Raw genomic sequence first — 21790 nt, forward strand, 5'->3', positions numbered from 1 at the left:
TGTTGATCTACCACTTGCAGGGAGCCAGCTACTACCCCCACGGTCTCTCTTCTCGTATATCACCTCGGTTTCACTTCTCCACACGTCCTACCTTCCAGAAAGTGGCTGATTTTCTGTTCCTAGAATTGCTGCTCTTCTCTTCAATCTCCTATTGAGTTTGTAGTTGTTCAGAATGGTTTGATAACTATCCAGCTGAACTCCTGCAACCTGGTGATATTTAAGTCTTCTACTCCTCTGCTGTCTTGCTCAGATGTCTGATTTTTTTTTTAAACAACTGATAATTTATTAAGAGGGTTCATATAAGTGTCTGCAGTGGTTACTTCAACCTCAACTCCTGGCTCAATACTGATGGAAGTCATCTGCTTAACAATCTCAAAAGGACTGTGCAAACCAATGAGTCACTCACTAGTGGATCCTAATCCGAAAATGACCCCAAGTCTTAGAACCTTCACCACAAGGAGCTTTACTTGTAGTGATTCTCAGAGTCTTAGCAGGCATCCAAAGTGGTCCTTTCACTTTGAGATTCTTTTCCCTTGTGCCTCTGATCAAGTCAGCACATATGTTTTCCAAAGACTTTCTAATGCGGCTGGTGAGAGTAATTCTAATTCAGTGAATTTCCACCTCTGGTTCCACAGGTGTCTTCCCAGTGTCTTTTAAAAGTCATGGATGAGGCATGGCTTCCTGACTGACTTGTTCCTCGGTGAGAGCAGAGTTGTGAGAGCAAACAGTGAACAGCTGTGAGTCAGGAGCAGGAGCTGCAACTGTGTCTTCCTCAAAGAGAAACTAATTTGATTCTTGGTATGTAAATTTGAGATCTGCTAACTTGGCTACAAGAGCTCAGCTTTTCTAGTACACAAACTTTGATTTGACTATGTCTTTGCTACTTACTATATATGTGGCATTGACAATTAACCATTTAATATTAGTTTCTTTGTTTTTTGAATTTTATTTTATTTTATTTTTTTAAGAGCGAGAGTGTGTGAGTGCAGGAGGGGTAGAGGGGGAGGGAGAGAGAGAATCTCAAGAAGGTTCCATACCCAGCATGGAGCCCAATCTGGGGCTCGATCTCACAACACCCTGAGATCATGACCTGAGCCAAAATCAAGAGTTGGATGCTTAACTGATTGAGCCCCCAGGCACCCTAAGATTACTTTCTTATATATTAGTAATAATATTAAGAATAAATGAGATTAAATATGCATATCGAGGGCTTAACACAATGACTAAAACAGTCAGTAATCAAACAATCAGTTTATCATTACTGAGTGAAAAGACTTGGATTTCCCCCCCTAAGTAGTGTGTTACTTTGGACAACTTATGTACCTTCCTCAACTTAAGATAGGGTTATGTCCCAATAAACCCACATAAGTTGAAAATGTAAGTTATCATGAATACCATAAGAAAATGCATTTAATACTCTTAACAAACTGAATGTCATAGCTTAGCCTGGCTTACCTTAAATGTGCTCAGAACATTTAATGTTAGCCTACAGTCGGGCTAAATCATCTAACACAAAGCCTATTTTAAAATAAAGCATTTAAAGTCTTATGTAAGTTATTAAATGCTGTACTGAAAGTGCAAAACAGAATGGTTATTTGGGTACAAAATGGTTATACTATAGTATAATAAATATCTATCTATTGTTCACCCTCATGATCACAGGCTCACTGGGAGCCCTGGCTCACCCTGTTGCCCAGCACCAGGAGAGAGTACCATACTGCATATTAGCACTGGCTGGGAAGAGATCAAAATTCAAAATTTAAAGTACAGTTTCTACCAAAGACTGTCATTTTCACACCATTGTCGAATTGAAAAATTGTAAGTCAAACGATCATAAGTTAGGGACCATCTGTAATTCCTATGCCAATATTTACATTTATGTTTTATTTATCTTTATTACTTTGTGATATTTTTATCTCTTAATCTTTAAACAATTTTGTATGGTAAGTATTGCCCATTGCTAAAAGGAGAAACTCAGATGGATTGTTGCCTTGCCCAAGATCACAGAGTTAGTCCATAGTGGATATAGATTTGAACACAAGTTCTCTGATGCTAGATCCTGATTCTTTTGTCTTTCTGTAACAGTGATCCTTAAATGAAGGAGTTAAACATATAATCTGTATGGTCCCTTCTGTCACTAACATGTTGGCATCAAATGTTTTACTCTGAGGGGTTGGGTGCCCAGGGTGAAAATTATGTCTGAAGTGGTCAAAACAACTACAACAAATGAAGAAGTACAATACTTGGCAAACTGCAAAAAAATCAGGCTGGGAGAGGACAGCTGTTGGGTTGGTGAGACCCTTTGTGAGGTGCCCAGTTACCTTCAAATATGGAATTAAAGCCCAAACTGCAGCCACCTATTTGAATCTGTCTTCCCACCCCCCACTGCCACCACTCCCCCACAGAATAGACATTCAAAGGGAGAGAGCTGGGAAGGGATTGAGTCAACAGGTGAGACCAAGAGTAGACTCAGATCCACTTTCTGAACAGTGATTTTGAGAGGTATGACATCTCACTTGTCCCACGGTGCCTCCCTGTGTGGGCACAGCCACCAGAAAGCTGGGAATGGAATGAACACAGTCTGCCAAGTTGGAATGTCTTCCCTTGAATTTTGGGACCATGGGTCTGTGCAAGTGTAACAGGATGTGGAATGGGGCTTTTCTTGATCTCTCAGATCCTTTTGCATCCAAGTTTTATTTTCCAGCAGTCTTGGAGAGTATCAAAAAGTTGTGAGTAATCCCAGAATTTACAGAAAGAGCAGGAGCTGTGAAAATGCTGGCTAAAAACTGGGATGTCCAAGGTCAACGACCAAAGATGGGAAGTACAGCATATTCCCCAAAGAGTGCCAGCAGTTAGGGCCAGTTTCTTGCCTGCTGGGTTCACAACCAGGGGACAGTATAGAATTAGCAGTACCACTAGCCATCTGCCTTCCCCACATCTCCCATCTTAAAGTCAAAAAGAGGATGAGGGAGATGGAGGGCATGTCCTTTTACACCATTCTGTAAGAGTGGCTTATTTTCCCTTCTTGGGAGGCAATGATCTCTCCTCTGCAAAGCCAAGGGATGGTATGTCCTAAAGAGTCACTCATATTTGGTGGGGGTATCCGCCAAGCAGAGAGTCTGGCATTTTGTTATCCACAGAATGCTTAACAAGCTATAGAAACTGCAGGCAGAACTTGAATGTCTTCAGAGTTGTACAAAGAGAGAACTCTTAGAATTTGCTTATATCATATGGTGATTATGAAGTTTTGCCCAAACTGGGACACTTTTGAGGGTGGAAGGAGGCACTCTATAATTTCTGGACAACAGGTATATAAACTTCCCAAGTCAACCAGAATGTCTGATTATTCTATAATCACAGAGAGCTTGATATATGCATATTAATTAGTTTTAATCTACTAACTCTGTGGGTGTTTGGTTAATATTTAAGTCCCCCTAATTGGGCATGCACAATTTGAAAGTGCTTAGTTAACATCTGAATGATTAAGGAATCAGAAATCCTCTCTCTTAAGGGACTCTGGCTTCAGTTATCTTTGTTAATTAGCAAATGAATATTAGAAACTTTTCATTAGTGAAATTAGTGGTGCTCAAGATGTGTGACTAGACTGGCAATATTGTACAGCCATTTTCCCCTTGTATGAACAGGCTATAAGTACTCAGGGAATTCAGGATCTGATGCTATTTGGCACAACCCCCTACATGTAGGATTCCCAGGAAATCAGGAGTCTGTGTTCAGTTTCCTAAAGGAAGGTTTTGTTACCTGACTTTGACCAGTTGGCTAACTGAACATCATTGTATCTGCTTCAAGAGAACCTTTCATGCATGGTTGGATGGAAAGCTAGGATTTTATTAAGCCTACGGTATAGGTGGGTAAGACTGTTTTCTAGCCTTCCACATACTTGCCAGTATGGGTAGCAAATTTATCGTAGTATGGCATGTGGTACCAAAGTTGAGGGGAAGGACACAGTCCTTACCTATATCTAACTGCAGGAACCATAGATATCTTCTAAGAAGATCCAAATTGGCTAAGACCAATGTGCACCACTTGTCATTTTTAGCCTCTCCCCCACTGTGGAAGAGTGGTAGTGCTTGACATTAATCCTTGGAGATTTGAGATATGAACCTAGAGACTAGTGCCTACTGAGATCTGGAGATTTCTGACATAGGGAGGCCAAGGGAGTAAGTATCCTTCTAGAAATAACTGGAAGACATACTGTAGTGTGTCTAAGAAGGAGAGGGGAGGTGGTAGCCCAGACGTCCAGTTTCCCAAGGTCCTTGGAGGCAGTGGAAGAGGACTTCAATGAAGGAAACTTGAGATTACAAGAGAAGCAGGAGCTCTAGGCTGTGGGCTAGAGAAGGGATTAATCCATTATGGAGGGGGCCAGAGTGAAGTTTTACATTAGTCCAAGAAAAAACACACACAGTCTTTATGCAACAACCACCACATCAGCTAAGGCCTACAGCACCACCCAGCAGAACAAGAGCAAGGTCGGGAACCCCTCCCTAAACTGACAGGTAGTCTTCCATGACCTCAGCCTCCTCAACCTTCCTCCCTGCCCCACCATGGGTTCTGGGACCTAGAAGAGGGAGGGGAAATATATGTTCAGAGCCTATTTCCTCCCTACTCCAAGCTCTCAGAAACAGAGAAATGGGTTTTGTAGGCCAACCGGTAGTTTCATGCTGTATCAAGAGAAGAAAATTGATCAAATTCCAATTATTCATCTATGTTCTTTCTTTAAATTTGTTCTAGAAAAAGTCTTCCCTCATTCTCCTTGTATGTATGGTTTTAATTAGTAGCTTCAACGAGACTGCTACTATCCATTAAGGGAAATCTGTGGGAGTGTGTGTGTGTATCTGTGTTTGGCATGGTTTTAATATACACCAGATTTTGTAGCAGTGCAACTACTGTGCAAATCAAAAGAAGTAGGGGCTTGTTTGTCTTAAAATTTCTTAGAGGGTGTTTGTCATTTCAGAAAATCACATCATTAATGTCATACCATTTATGGTATTTGAACAGCTGATGGCCTACCGATATCAGCCTGCATTTATTGCAATCACTTCTAGTGATTCCATCATATGTGCCAGCATCTGACTCCCTCCTTATGTGTCCTTGTGTAGTCAAGGCTGAGTGGTTGTACATTCAGATAACTATTATATTATTGTTTCTTTTAAAATTATGGTTGTCAGGTTTAGCTAATACAAACATAGGCAGACAAGTCAAATTTCAGATAAACAATGAATTATTTTTTAGTGTCAGTGTGTCCTAAATATTGCTCCTCTCCTTATCTGACAACCCTATTTATAGGACTTTTAGGGAACGTTCTTGAATTGCTTAAAATGTGTACATATAGGAAATTCCCAGTAATTTAATTTCTGAAGATATTATCCAATAGTTATCATAAGAAGGAGCTTGATAGGATTTAAAACCATTGGTTTCGTGCAAAACATGTAGCAAGGGAGAAACTACCCATCATCTACAAGCATACTCCTTGGACAGAGCGTCTCACACTTACCACCCCTATTCCTACTCATTCATATCATTAAATAAGCATTATCTCAATTAAAAAAAAATCTTCCTTGGGAAGAATTGTGCTGCTAAAAGACAGGTTTTCTTTATTGGTTACATCTAAATCCAGGTTAAATCAAAGTACGTGTTCTATGTATGGAGAGGAAGGTATATACAGCATTGATGACCTAAAACACCTTAAATGCCATAAAATTTCTAGTGTTGTTATTAATAAACAAATTTTCTCTCCTCAAGCCTAATAGTCATTTGTATTGCTTCCCAGACACTAAGATATTTTTTAAAAATATCTTTTAATATAGAAGTCTAATTGTATAATTTTAACTCCTGCAACTTTAATATTTGATTAAAATATTGCTACCAAAATGGATAAAATAATATTTTAAGATAGTATGTCCTACTGAGAACAATCAAAGATTGAATTGTGGATTTTTGATTAGATTCTGGGAAAATATGAAGACTATAAGCATCAGAATGCCTCCAGCCAAGCTTTGTAAGGTCAGGATGAATCACAAGTAATTTACAAAGGACAGAGATATTTTATGGTTCAGAAAACTGCAGAAGAATAAATAACTAAGAATTAAATAATAATCCTTAGGAGAAGGACAGGTTTATCTGGTTTATTCTGATGTGTCTGAAGTTGCTGGAGCCAGGAACGTCTTCCAGCCCTGCATCAGAACATATCATTCCCCTGCTTAAAACTCCTCAGGGCCTTAGCATTGAACTCAGTATCAAGTTCGGAATTTTCTACATGCTCCTGAATGACCTGTTTCCTGTTTGTTTCTCCAGCCTCATCTCACACATCTGATCTAGCTCTACTGGACTCGGTTCACTCAGGTCTTTTTCCTTAGCATTCTGTCATAAGGTATTTGAACATAGTGTTCCCTCCCTCAGAAATCTCCATACCTCTCACGCTTTGCCTGGCTAAACTGTTGCTTAGGTCTCAATCTAAATGCATTTCCCCAGGGAAGCTTCCCACTTTCCCTAGACTAACTTTAAGACCCTCATTATAATCTTCATAATACCTCATTGAATCCATTTGAGGTTATTTAATTTAATGAATGTAATTCTTTTTATGAATTGGCTTAGATCAGTGTGCAGCACCTGTCCTGTTCAGCTTTATCTCCACTATGGAGAGGAGGGAGATGCCTGATGTTAGTCTCTTGAGATTTGTTAGAATCCCAGATCCTTAAATATATCTGTCTACTCTACTAGACTACTAGGTCTGGGATTTTAGCTGTCTTCTTTACCATCATCTTTTTTTTTTTTAAGATTTTATTTTATTTTTTAAAAAAGATTTTACTTATTTAGTTGACAGAGGGAGAGAGATCACAAGTAGACAGAGAGGCAGGCAGAGAGAGAGAAGGGGGAAAGCAGGCTCCCCGCTGAGCAGGGAGCTGGATGCCGTGTTCCATCCCAGGACCCTGAGGTCATGATGTGAGCCAAAGGCAGAGGCTCCACCCACTGAGCCGCCCAGGTGCCCCATTAAGATTTTATTTTTAAGTAATCTCTACACCCAAGGTGGGGCTTGAATTTACAACCCCGAGATCGAGTCGCATGCTCTACCAGTTTAGCCAGACAGGTGTCCCCCATCATCTATTGACTGACAAGAAAAGTGCTTAATATATGAGTTCTAACTAATATAGTAGTATTGTTAACAATGTCATCTTTGTGATTAAAAATTTAAAAAAATATATTTGTATATAGTTTAGAAATGTAGGGTTCATATTTCTTTAGTATGCTTGGCATTACACCAAGATATATATTTTAAAAGACTGATTTATTTACTTAATAAATATTAATTCAGTTCTTATCATGTGTAGGGCACAATGCCAGGTGCTGGGGAGATAAAAAACAAAGCAGGCAGGCATGATTCCTGATGTAAAGGAATTTTGACAGAAAGCAAACAGAGATGTATGCATTTCATTATTTAATTGTAATGCGTTATGAGGTAAAGATTATGATGGTAAAAGAGACTGTGACCAGGGGCTGCTCTAGACCAAATGTGTCCCCCCAGATTTATATACTGAAACTTAAGGATGCCCAGTGTGATGGTATTTGGAGGCAGGGACTTTGGACTTGACCCTCATAAAGAGACCCCAGAGAGCTCCCTTGCTCCTTCCACCATGTGAAGTTATAAGGAAGTGGGCTCTCACCAGATACCAAGTCTGCTGGCTCCTCAGTCTTAGACTTGCTAGCGTTCAGAACTATGAGGAATAAATTTCTGCTGTTTACAAACCATCTAGAGTACTCACTGGTATTTTTGTTATAGCGGTCCACACAGCCTAAGATGGTGGTTTTACCCAAGCTGAGAGCTTGGACAGGCTCCTGTAAAGAAGTGTCATTTTAACTGTGATTTGCAGCAGTGGGCTGGGAGTTGTTTGTTGGGTGAAGTAACTTAAAAAAGAAGGAAGGGGGATATGAGGAGGTTTTCAGAGGAGAAATAGGATGGCCTTGCTGGAGATGAACACAGGTGTCAGCTGGTTTACAAGCTCCCTGGGTCATTCTGATGTAGTCCAGGGATATGAACCACCGGCCTGGAGCCTTTCTACTCAAAATGTGGTCCTCGTCTGTGGCATCAGCACCACCAGGAACTCTTGGGTCCTTTCCTCAGATTCATTCAGAATCTGCAAAACTGAAATTCCCAGATGATTCATTTGTATATCACAGTTGGGCAAGCACCGGCTAGAGGAACTAAAAGAAAAGTGCGCTGAAGACAGGGCACAGAGAATAAGGGGAAGAGTGACTGGATGAGGCTGGTGGAGTAAGAAGAGCTCAGCTCATGTAGGGCTAAGAACAGTATCTCCGAGGAGGGCTGATGCTCTTTACTGAGTGTGAAGAGGCAGCTCAATAGGGTCAGAAACAAAATAGTAGTCTTTCCTTCTTTCCATCCTTCCTCCCTCCCATCATCTATTTTTTTTTAAGATCCAAAATGATAAGAAAATAGTATCCACCATATTTTCATAATTCCATAGAGGGAGAATGCTACTGGTTTTGGTGAGCTGGAGCCAAAGTAGTTGAATGTTCTACAATGTGCATCAAAACCTCATACAACAAAGAGTTGCACATGTTCTCCATGGCCCTTGTTTTTTATTACAATGGTAGATACATATCATTATACATTTGTCCAAACTCACAGCATTTACAACACCAAGTATGAACCCTAATGTAAACTATGAACTTTGGGTGATTTTGATGTGTCCGTGTAGGTTGATCAATTATAACAAATGTCCCACTGTGGTGCGGAATGCTGATAAAGAAGGAGGCTGTACATGTATGGGGACAGAGAGTATATGGAAATTTTTATACCTTCCTCTCAATTTTGCTGTGAACCTAAAACTGGTCTAAAAATCCATTAAAAATAAGAAAATATAGTATTTAATATGACAGCACTCCTTCCTCAGTCCAATCCATGCTTCAAATATTCCCATGTCATGTATAAGTACATGAGATATTTGGAGGTAAGTATCCCCAAGACAGAGATAACAGAGGCACCCTCCCATGTTGACTGGCTTTTAGGAAAAAAAAAATGCAGTTTGATATGTGCTGTGTGCTCAGTGAAGTGAATCTAAAAATGAAATTCTTGGTTTTTACTTAACCAACCACCACAAAATTGGATAACCACAATGGTGTGAATACAGGGTTAGCAAACCCTTTCTCCTTCTGAATAAGAACTTGCCCTTTTGTTAGCTTCCCAGGACTTCCCTTAGAGTTTTGATAAAGGTAGTATGTCAAATAGGTTGTTAGAAAACATTACTTATTGACAAAAATGACTGAGTAAAAGGCTATGACTTGACTGGGGGAGCTATATGTTCCTAAAGGAGACATTATAGCTTTTGGCTAAGTGGTGATCTTAGAGCTGAGTATGTCCCTGTGGGAACCCGAGATCTGTGGCTACAGATTGCTACAAGAGACATTGATGTCAGGACAGATTCTGAAACAAGATAATGCGAAGAATTTCATAATCTTGATTCTGAGCTGTCACATAGGGAGGTCAGAGGCCACCCTTTGGACTGCAGCAAGAACGGTTCAAGGACTCTGGCAGAAAAAGAATGCTTAGTTCCCTTCTCTGGCAAGCTGTGGTTCCTACCCTACATCCTTCTGAGTGGGTCTGAAGCCAAGTGTGACCTGTGATAGTCCGGGAATATGAACATTTAGTAGAGCCTTAAGAAGAACCCCTGGTAAGCACTACAATGGCCTCAAAAGATTCCCACAAAAAACCTTGCTGATTAGAAGTAATGCTGATAATACAAACGCAGGCAGATGAAAATGTCTGTGCCAATACGTCTTTGACTCCTCATCTCTGCTCTTCATCAGCTGCATTGCAAGGTAAAACACTGACAGTCTAATCAGGAAGCAGTCAGCGAAAAAGATTAGAATTACCCAGAAGACTCTTTGAAATATGAATTTATTATCTACTACTACTAATGATGTATGTTTTCAGAGACATGGTTATATACTGGGTTACATTTTGCTTTAAGCTATTCTGAGAGGTAAATAGTGTATATTATGCCATGAAATTGTAGCTAGTGGCATGATGAAGACTTCATGGTCAGCAAATATTTAAGAATTAAGCTTCTGGAATCTTATTAAATTTTTTTTTAACAAAAAAATGAAAAAAAATTTTAATGAACGATGAAAGACCTTTGATGACATTAATAAATATAATACATTTTTTGTTTTATCTTATTTAAAATTTTTTTGCCTTTGCATATTTTCTAAGCATATAACACATAATACAATAAAACTGGCTAATATTTCATAAGCAGATACCTATCTATATCTACCTATTACAGACACATGCTGAATTTTTTCCCCACTGTGCACCTGAATAAAAATATTTGGAGACGACTACTGTGAAGTAATGTTTCTCTCCTCTGGCTACTATTGGAATCACTTTTTTCAAACTTCTAGAATGTTTGGGATTCTTGCTAGACATCCAGTGGTAGAATTTCTGGGAGTGAAATTCAAAGATTAATAGTTTGGAATGTGGCACAGGTAATTCTGATGTAGAGCCAGGGCTGAGAATCACTGTCTAGAGAGAAGGGAAGAGTTTCTGAAAATGTGCTTAGTTCCAGACCTCCTGTAGCAGAATTCCCCGGGGGAAGGTACTCACTGAGTGAGGAGTATGCTGAAACTCTTTTTGGTACTTGCTCATTATTAAACTCTTAAATACCTAGAACGTAGACATAATTCCCATTTTATACAAGAGAATACTGAGGATCAGAGAGGATAAGGGACACCCAGTTTAAAGGTCACGTGAGTGCAGTGGGGGCACAGGGAGTCTGAACACTCAGCAACTCTGCAGATCAGTGGTAACACACCAGAGTTTGGGGAGCACTAGAGCAGAACAGAGAAGCTGTCCTCCCCATTGGTCACCTTCATATTAAGAAATTCCAAAGCAGTTGCCAGGAGCTATTATGCCAGAGAAAAATTACCTTTCTGCCCTTAAACATGCACAGCAATTATAGGAGTTCATCAGTATGAAATACATTCACATTAGAGAGTCTCTGGGTTAGCATTTATATTATTTTGATAATTCCTTTATTACAATGTAGTAGTCATTCACTGGAAAAGCAAGAACAATAGCTGTCTTCTGTGATTTCCCATTATTCACACAAGCAGAATAAATATAAGTAAAGTGCAATTTTTAAAATTGGAGTATAATCAAGGTTGACAGAAGTTAATTAAGTAGGACATATGCAGAAAGGCTCTTAATTAGCCTTTAAAAAATTGTCACTTATCTTGTGACTTCCACTCTTAAGAAAGGATCCCGAAGAAATGGCAAAGCCCGTGTGTATCGAAAAAGGCCATGGCTCAGACCATCTGGGCACAAAGGCAGTTGTTAAAAACACAGGAGAATGGTTAAGGCAGAATGACTCTGACCCTGTGTTCAAGAATTGTTGTCTAACTAAATGGAGGAGAGACTTAATATAATAATTTCCCCTGCTGGGATTAGTAAATTCATGTCATCATGTTGGGAAATGATCAGTTTGAAGGGAAATAAAGTGAGGTAGGTGGTATCTGACAATACAACCCAAGAGCTGTGTGCACACCACAAAATGTGTGCTGTGCACATACATATGGAGATGTATTTGTTTATGCATACCTACATTCAGGCTGTGTTGCAAGTGTAAGCATTTTTTGCCTTTTTCAATGAGTAACGATACTAACTTGTGGCCTTTGGATGTCAAAAACATCCAAAGGTGAGTTTTGTTTGACCTCACAATATTGGCAATACAGTGTTTCCACAATTTTGACATCCCTACCAACATTGAAATGTGAAGAAATTCCACATAAAATTCCAGATTCCTGTTTCACAACCATCATGGGACGATATGGCAACATTTGGTCTTTATTTCTACGTGGCACTCATACTGTCTCTTTTACTCAGATTATTTTACTCTTTACCTACATTTAATCTGTGATACTTACCCTGGAGGGATAAGACAAAGAGATTAGATGTGGAAGGGATGCATTTATCATGTCCTTATTTTATGCTTGGTACTATGCTAAGGCTTTTGTTCTCTTTATTTTATTTAAAACCATCAAGGCACATTTCCTAAATGAAAATACTGAGATTCTCATTAACTGACGACAAGTAATGGGGCACCTGGGTGGCTTAATTGGTTGGGTGTCTGACTCTTGCTTTTGGCTGGGGTCATGGTCTATGAATATCAGAAGGGAAAAAATCAACAAACATTTATTAGCAACTGATATATGAAAGACAATGAACTAGGTTACATGTCTTAGACATGGCCCCAGGTTATACTGGAGTAGAGGCATTAAGAGAAACATGCAAATAACCACACTATTAAATACAGTGTCTGGGATGTACCATGAGCATGGTAGAAAGAAAGTGCTATAGAAGAGGAGAGAAGGAGGAGATCTTTTAGGATGTGTGGCATGAATTCTAGGGTAAATTGTGTGGTTATTGGCTATCACCAATAATATTTTATCTTGCTTTCTTTCTATGTTTTCCAGTCACTGATATGATATGTGTGTGTGTGTGTGTGTAGATATAGATTAAGGTATATTTGTTCATACATACTATGTACATGGAATGAGCCAGGAAAGTAATCTAGAACTCTTATGTCAGAATCACACAAGTCAGAATCTAGATCCTTGCTTTTAATAGCGGTCAAATGCTGGCACAATAAACATTGAGGGGTGATGTAGAGTAGTGGTTAAGGGCTCAGACTTTGGGCCACACTATCTGGGTTTAAATTCCAGCTATGCTGTTTATTAACCATACAATTTTGGGCAACTTACTTAATCTCTCTGTACCTCAATTTGCTTGTCTGTAAATAGGGATAAGTAGGGTGTACCTGCCTTCCATGGTTAGTGTGAAAATTAGCATGAGTTAATATGCATAAATTACTTAAAATAAAGCCTTCCTTATAAGTACCGCTTTTGAGTTAGCTATTACTATTATTACTATAATGTAATACACTCATCTTTCCAATACTAAAAATCATGTTTCATGATATCCATTTTTTGGTGTCTCTCTATTTAATATAAATAATCACCTATTCCAAAACTGCTGGTCTTAAGTCATGTTTTGAAGAATGGAACTTTGAAATTTGGGTGGAGTAAGGTTGGACCTGTGTTTTATGACATCGCTTCTGAAGTTACCTAGTGCCATTTCTGTTGCAAAGCCCTGCTTAGGCTCAGGAGTATGAGATGTAGACCCCATTTCTTGAAGAGGAAGAGGTAAGTTCTGAAAGACCATATGGAGTAAGAATTATTATTATATATATATATATATATATATATATATATGGAGAGAAAGAGAGAGAGAGATTTTATTTATTTATTTATTTGACACAGGGAGAGAGAGCACAAGCAGGCAGAGTGGCAAAGAGAGGGAGAAGCAGGCTCCTGGCTGAGCAAAGAGCCCAAAGTGGGGCTCAATCCCAAGACCCTGAGATCATGACCTGAGTCAAAGGCAGACGCTTAACTGAGACACCCAGGCATGACTCAATTAAATTTAATTTAATTAAGCCTCATATTAATGAAGCAGTTCATGAAGGGAGTGCATATGAGAAACTTCAATAAAAATTTATCACCTATAGGAATGTTTGAAATGCAGTGCAACTACTTTTAGACAACTTAATTGCCAAATTGTTTGGAAGAGACTCAGAGCTAAAAACCAATCCAATGGTAGGTTGGCATGGGCAGGGGAACAACCTTAGATTTGGTGCTAGAAAAAATTTAGTCTGGGGTCGCATGTATTACATGGTATCTAATATCATCAGGAAGTTTCAGTATGTGGTCATGATAAGAGAGATAATGTGAATTAATCATTACCATATCTACCACTATGCTAAGTATTTTACAAATTGTAACAGAGATCCTTTTTTGTTGTTTTGTTTGCCCTCCCTCTTTCGGTAATTTTCCTTTGTGGAAGTGCTCCTTTCATGGTCAAGGTGGTTCTTCCCCCTGCTCCTTTCAGACACAGGCACTGGCATATTAAGCAGGATCTAATTTTGTTAGTGATTGTTGAAAGGTGTACATCTGATCCACAAAGGGTAAATTAAATTTCTTCCCTGGGATTGACATAGAGATTTTTTGAAGGAAAATAATCTCTATTTTTACTGGTTTAATTTGTAATAATTTGAGTCTGTAGTTTCCTGTGGCTATATTCCCTAGGTAGATGAGGAAGACTCTTCTACAGTAGGAGAAATGAGGTTAGTGCCCAAAGAATCAGAGGTAAATGGTGGAAATAGGATGTGATGACATTACTGAATGCTTAGATCCATTTGTGCCTTACATCAGCAATTTTATCGGCCGCCTTTTTATTTCTTGAATTAGATTTCAAAGATTTCTGACTCACACACATATTATTTCACTATGTTCTCATTTTAACTTTATGAAGGACTGACTGTTGTTACCCCTGCATTTCAGAAAGGGAAACTAAGACATAGGTTGAATAAATCATCGAGAAATTACATATACCCAGTAAGGACATGGTCAGAATTTGAAGCCAGTCACTCTGATCTCGGAACTTGAGCTCTTTTCCACTAAGTTAAACTATATCTCTATAGTGCCTGCATGATAAATAAAGACAACTCCGTAATGGGGACCATAGAAAGAATTCTAATGTCCAGGCAGGCATTATGCTATCATTCCTCCAGACATCTGTCAGTAGGTTTCAAGGCATCAGCCCCAACCTGGGTTTCAAATATAAAATGCTTTGAGGACGATGTGATGCAAAACAGGAATTTTCTTCCTTCTATTATTTCCATCTCATCACAATCACATACTGAGCCCCTACTGGGTACTCAGGGCCAATCACTTTCTCATTTAATTCCTTAACATTTTCGCATTTAATAATGCAGGACTTTGTATGCCATATTTCTATTTTTTTAAAGAGTATTTATTTGAGAGAGAGAGTACATGTGAGTGTGCAAGGGGGTGGGGAGGGGCAGAGGGAGAGGGAGAGACAGCATCTCAAGCGGACTCCATGCTGAACACAGAGGCCAACTGGGACTCCATCTCATGACCCCAAGATCATGATCTCCGACAGAACCTAGAGGCTGCTTAACCGACTGAGCCATGTTTCTGATCATAATCTAAAAAATAAAAATAAAAAGACAAAAAATGTAAATCTTGAAAATTAAGACATACACTCTTAAATAAGCTTCTGATTATAGGCAACACTGAAAATGATAAAAAGAAGAACGTGAATCCCGAAAGTCCATGGAATACAGCCAAACCTGTACTCAGAGGAAAATGTACATAATCTCAATGATGTTTATTAATAAAGAACAATGGCTGAAAAATAAGGAATTTAGGATCTATCTTCCTGATTTTCACACCCTGAACCTGGGCCTCGAATTTTCATTTTGTACTGCGTCCTGCAATTAGGTAGCTGGTTCTGGTCAAGGGAACTGGGTATTTCTACACCAACTCTGGAGAGTCCTTGGTGGTGGAAGGTTGCTGAGTGAAGATGGTCCTGGTATTAATTTGCCAGTACTTTGGACCTGGGAGTGCGGATCTAATGGCCTTTTGTATGTCTGATCAAAAGCTTTCACTCATAGAGTTTTAGACCTTGGCAACTGGAAATCTGCCAGGACACACAGAAAGTTTATAAAAATATGGGGGGAGGGAGGAGACTGACAGCATTTGCTAAATGCCTTTTACTTTATATAATACATAAAAATAAATACCAGCTGCATCAAATAACTGATTTTTTAAAAATAAAAAATCTTTGATGAAAATTAATAACATGCAGATTAAGGAGATACTTTAACCAAGAAATAGAAATCAAGGGGCCCCTGGGTGGCTCAGCCCATTGAGTGTCTGCCTTGGGCTCAGGACATGATCCCAGGGTCCTGGGCTTGAGCCCCACATAGGGCTCTCTGCTTACAGGGCACCTGCTTTTCCCTCTCTTCCCCGCTTATGCTTTCTCTTGCTCTCTCTGTCTCTGTCAAATAAATAAGTAAATAAATAAGAAATGGAAGTCAAAATGCAGTTTTTATGAAAGACATATATGATTATATTATGAAGTTGTAGGACAAAATTTCATAAATGAAATTAAAAGACAATTGAGGCACTGTGAAAATATGCATTCTATAAGATGGACAAGAGATAAATATCTGTAATTGGCAAAGAACTCTTATAACAAACGGGAGACACTTCAATACAAGAACTTTTAAAAGTTGTGAACAGGTAGTTCACAGAAGAGCAAATCCAAAACGACGAATAAACATATGAAAAAGTTTTTAAATCTCACTGGTCATCAAGGAAATGCTGGTTAACCAATGAGTTCTCATTTTTCGACCACTGACTGAACTGGTGAAAATTAAAAAGACAGATAACACCCACTGCTGGCAAGGATGTGAGGAAGAACACTCTCATGTATGGCTCCTGGAAATGTGAATTGTTACAGCCTTTTTGGAAAATAATCTGACAGTATCTACAATGAGCAAAAATATACATATGATTTGATTCAACCAGTCTTACTCCAGCATGTAAGATAGAGCTCCAGTGTGTAAGGATTTACACTTCTGAATTTTACTGCAACATTTTTCTGGAAGTAAGTTAATATAATCATATGAATATACGTATGACTATGCACATAAATATGCATATAAATATATGTGCATTAAATAATTCATAGGCTAGAATAGCATGTAACCAATAAAAAGAATATGCTAATTAGTTCTATTCAAATTTATACTAGTTGCTTGAAGGGGGTTGCCCTATGTAGTTTTAAGTAGGAAATAGAAGATGTATATATATATAAAGTATATATTTAATGTATTACTTATTTATCAAACTGAATTTATATAGTAATATTTAATATATTAAGTTGCATATGCTTATGTGAACATAGACAAGGAATTAAGATCACATGAGGTTGTGAACAATAATTTCCTGGTGGAGAGAGAGGGAAGAAGTAGAACGTAAAGGATGGAGTGATGGAGAAAAAGGGGGTGGGGGTACTAGGGAAGATTCCCACACTAATAAAAACAACATGTGTTATAGAGTTTCATTTATGTAGAATTTTATATATATGTAAGTATACATTCATAAACACATGTATAAAGAAATGTCAGTCATTAATATTAAGGCTGGTCATAAAATACTATTTAGTGGTTATCTCAAGGTAGTGGAATTTCAGGTGATTTTATCTTGGCAAATGTCACAGAGGTGGTAAGTGGAAGAGCCAGGATTCAGTGTATTTGACCAACTGTATTTGACCCACTGTATTTGACTCCAAAGCCAGCAGGCCATCACACACAGCACACCTCTTCTCACGGGACTACAGCTCTGGTCAAATTAACAAGGCAGATGTATTAGCAGAAGCCCATTTACCACAACAGGTGAACAAAACTGGGGCCTGTGTGGAGGATGGAGGCAGGAGTCCACTTATCAGAACTGGAAAGTTAAAAGCCCATCAGAGTGCCAGGAAGCTACTTAACCGCATCCCACTGGAGGTCAGGCCTTGTCCTGACTGGTTCTACACAATGGCTGCCCCAGGGAATCCCCTGGGAAGAGTGTAAACGTAGGATGCCTATCTCCTCTCCCCCCATTTGTATTTATTTGGTTTCATTCGGAGCACAGGGTGTTAAATGGCACCAAGGGGTTTCTAATACGTAGCTAGAGTGGAAGAAAGAGACAGCTGTGGTTTGGGTGTGCCCCGCCCCCCATTCACGTTGTACTCTAACCCCCAAGGTGATGGAGCAGGGACTTTGGGAGGTGAATAGGTGATGAGGGCCGTCCTCGTGAATGTGATGATTAATACCTTAATTAATTAAAGCCCTTTCAGAAGAGGTTTAAGAGAGCTCTCTGACCCATTACGTCCTTATCATGTGAGGACACCGTGAAAAGTGTGAGAAGTCCGCCTTCCGCAACCCAGCAGAGAGCAGTCAACAGAACGGGACCCTGGCTAGCACTCTGATCTAGACTTCAGCCTCCAGAACATGAGAGATAAATTTCTGTTGTTTATGAAGTACTCAGTCTGCAGTATTTTGTTAGAGCAGCCTGAGTAGACAGAGACGGACACTAAAACCAGCCAACAAGCTGAGGGACAGCAGAGCTGATTTTCTGTAACTGTTCCGTGCTCGACGATATGGCACAGCAGCCGCACCCCGACGCGGGCGTGCGTCCCGATTCCCCCGCTGGGCTCGGTGAAATGCAGCTGCTGGGCCCATCCCCGGGATTTCTGATTCTGTACGTCTGGGGCGGGGGCTTGAGAATTTGCCTAACACTTCCTGAGGCCGCTGAGGCTCACTTGGAGAACCGCTGACCTCGAGCTGGGAGAAAGATGGGACCTGATGGGCTGCAGTTGCGAGGAGAGTGGGCAGCTGAGGCTGGGAACCAGACGGGGACTGATGACCGGATTTACCTTTCCGAATCCTTCTCACTTTATCAGTCACCTACCTGCCAACTCCTGCCAAAGCAAGACAAACTCACCTACTTCAAAAGAGAGATTTGAGCTCATTAGCTGTAATAAAATTTTATACTAATATGTCTTTATTGTTACCCATAAAATATATACTCAGCTGGTATGCCACAAAGCAGCCTGTCCTGAATGAGAGGAACTCAACTTTGCCTGGCAGCATAAATGCATGTGGTACATTTTGTAAAGCAGTATCTTTCATTTTTATGTTGTTTGTTGACATTCTCATTTTCTGATTTCAACAGTATATCATTAGTGTGGTTTCTGGGTAATTTTCATAAAGTGGTAAAAATAAAACATTTTCTTTCTTTCTTTCTTCTTTCTTCTTTCTTTCTCTCTTTCTCTCTTTCTCTCTTTCTTTCTTTCTTTCTTTCTTTTTCTTTCTTTTTCTTTCTTTTTTTTTTTCCTAAGAATATAACATTTTCTGAAACCACTGGATTAATTGACCCAGAGTAATCTTCTCAGTATCCCTGGTAAGTAAGTAGCTGTATCAGTCCTACTGACAAGACCCTAATGACTGGAAAGGGAAAGACACTGCATGACTCAGCACATATGCTAGTGGTTAAATGGGGCTGCAAATTTCTTTTGGAATTAGATTCTCTCTTCCCTTCCCTTTCCTTCCTTCTCCCCTTCCTTCCTTCCTTCTTCACCATCCTACTTTAACCTATTTTGTGACTTGATTCAGGGAAGCAAAATTACTTGCTGTATATATTCCCCACCAGCCTGCTGAAGTTTCTTAATTCCTACCATGCTGGACATTCTCTTAAGTTATCTTAGGTAATGGAGTTGTTTTTATTTTTTTATTTTTTTAAGATTTTTATTTATTTATTTATTTGACAGCGAAAGATCACAAGCAGGCAGAGAGGCAGGCAGAGAGAAAGAGAGAGAGAGAGAGAGAGAAGCAGACTCCCTGCTGAGCAAAGAGCCTGATGCGGGGCTGGATCCCAGGACCTGAGATCGTGACCCGAGCCTAAGGCAGTGGCTTAACCCACTGAGCCACTCAGGTGCCCTGGTAATGGAGTTTTATTGTAGGGATAAATGGTAAGGGAATAAAATCTTTTTAACCTCAGTTTAAAAATTCATTTTAAGTAAAGGTTATAGTAAAATCATGGGAAAGAGTTTTCAATGGCATCTAACAGGAAATTTTGACTAAAGAATTTGAATTCAGATTAATCCTCTGACCCAAAATAAGTCAGACAAAATCCATGAAAAAATGATTTTCAAAATATTGGTCATTAGGCAATGAAGAAAAGTGGTTCCTGAGAGATGAAAAATAAATAAGGTGGACCCTATAATTGTCCCAGCTTGCTGTGTTGAGAGTTTCCAGGCCATGGCACAGAGAGGGTGAACTGAGATGGAAGCTTGGCAGATGCTCTGAGGTGAGGAAATGGGGCTGAAAGTCCAGAAAGATGAAGGCAGGGACAGTCCCCAAGAGAGGGTACCAGAAAAGAGAGAGCCATACAGAGATCAACAGGGCATTGCTTAGTGTCTATGTATGAGGAAATCACCTGAGACCTAGGAAAGACCACTGACAGGATTAGAGGGAACAGGGCCAGGGCCTCTCTCTGTACTCATTAAGGCCAGTACTTATATTTCCGTGTCTCCATCCCCTACCCCAACATACAATGGTGAGAGTAATCTTGGGTAGATGGTCTTCCCCCTTGATCCTCTCTCTCCAGGATCTCTGCCTCCTTTGAGGAAAAGTTTCTATGACATTTGATTAGAGCCCAGGCTGATTAATACCCTGAATTTCCAGCGTGAGTATAGTTTGCAGTGTCCACAGCTATATTAAATAGATAGGTGATTTTACTTCTCTGAACCCCAGAGATCTGCCCCTGCTAAAGTTGGGAAGTGGACGCTTTAGCAGAGTGATGAAAAGTGCAGGATCCGATCAGCCTTAGCAACATTTTTTTCTAGATCTGTATTCTCAGGCAAGGGAAACAAAAGCAAAAATAAACCATTGAGACTACAAAAAATTTTTTTTTCTTTTGCACAACAAAAGAAACCAACAACAACAAAAAAGACAACCTATTGAATGGGAGAATATATTTGCAAGTGATGTATCTGACAAGGGGCTAATATCCAAAAATATGTAAAGAACGTGTACAATTTATGTAATCATCAGAGAAAACCACAGTGAGGGATCACCTCACACCATTTAGAATGGCCAGTATCAAAAAAGGCAAGAAAGATCAAGTGCTGGTGAGGATGTGGAGGGAAAGGAACCCTCATGCACTATTGGTAAGAATGCAAATTGGTACCGCCACTCTGGAAAACAGTGCGGAGGTTCCTCAAAACATTAAAAATAGAAACACCATACGACCCAGTAATTCCACTATTGGGTATTTGCCCGAAGAAATTGAAAACCCAAATTCAGAAAGATATATGCTCCCCTTTGTCTATTGCAGCACTATTTACAACAGTCAAGGTATGGAAGCAGCTCAAGTGTCCACTGATAGATGAATAGATAAAGATGTGATATATACATAATGGAATCTTACTCACCCATAAAAAAGAATGAGATTTTGCCATTTTTGACAACATGGATGGATCTAGAGGATATAATGCTAAGTGAAATAAGTCAGAGGAAGACAAATGCCACATGATTTTACTTACAAGTAGAATCTAAATAACACCACAAATGAACAAACAAAGAAAATCAGAAATGGACCCATAAATACAGAGAACAAACTGATGGTGGCCGAAGGGGAGGGAGTTCAGGGAACGAGAAAAGTGGTTGAAGGGGAGTGCAAGATACTGGCTTCCAGATATGGAATGAATAAGTCATAGGGATGAAAGGTACAGCACTGGGAATGTAGTCAATAGTATTATAATAGGGTTGTATGATGACAGCTAGGAGCTATGCTTGTAGTACCTAAAGCATAATGTGCTATGTTGTACAGTTGAAACTAATGTAACATTGTGTATCAACTAGACTTCAACTAAAAAAGTGCAAGGTCTAGAGGAGGTAGCAGGATTCCTTGTCTGACTCTACCTCTGGGTTGCTTTGTGACTCTGGGCAACTAAGTAACTTTTCTAATCCTCAGTGTCTTTAAGATATAAAATGGGAGTTAGAACTGTAGAGTCTTCTTTATAGGATGACATTAGAGGATTAAATGATAATATGTGGAGCGCAGTGCCTGTTACACAGCTGAGGGTATCCCGAAGTCTGAATTCCCGGCAGACCCCAGATCTGCCCAAACAGACTGTAGTTAAGCATCAGGGGGAGTTCATGGGTGGATCTGAGCTCCTGTGTTTGGGGCCTTTGCCCTGCAGAAGTACTAGATTAGTGGCCATGGGTACCAACCAGGATGCAAGCTTGCTCCCCAGGACCAGTTGTGTCACTTCCTGGAGCCT

The 21790-nt window shown here is 39.5% G+C and overlaps 1 pseudogene; it reads right to left on the reverse strand.

The window, feature by feature from the left end:
• Positions 1 to 266: 266 nt before the first annotated feature.
• LOC116867934 lies at positions 267 to 1716 on the reverse strand (annotated as a pseudogene).
• Between the last annotated feature and the right edge of the window lie 20074 nt (positions 1717 to 21790).

Source organism: Lontra canadensis, unplaced genomic scaffold (genome assembly GCF_010015895.1).
Source record: "Lontra canadensis isolate GAN:19392208 unplaced genomic scaffold, GSC_riverotter_1.0 scaffold13, whole genome shotgun sequence".
NCBI classification, from domain to species: Eukaryota; Metazoa; Chordata; class Mammalia; order Carnivora; family Mustelidae; genus Lontra; species Lontra canadensis.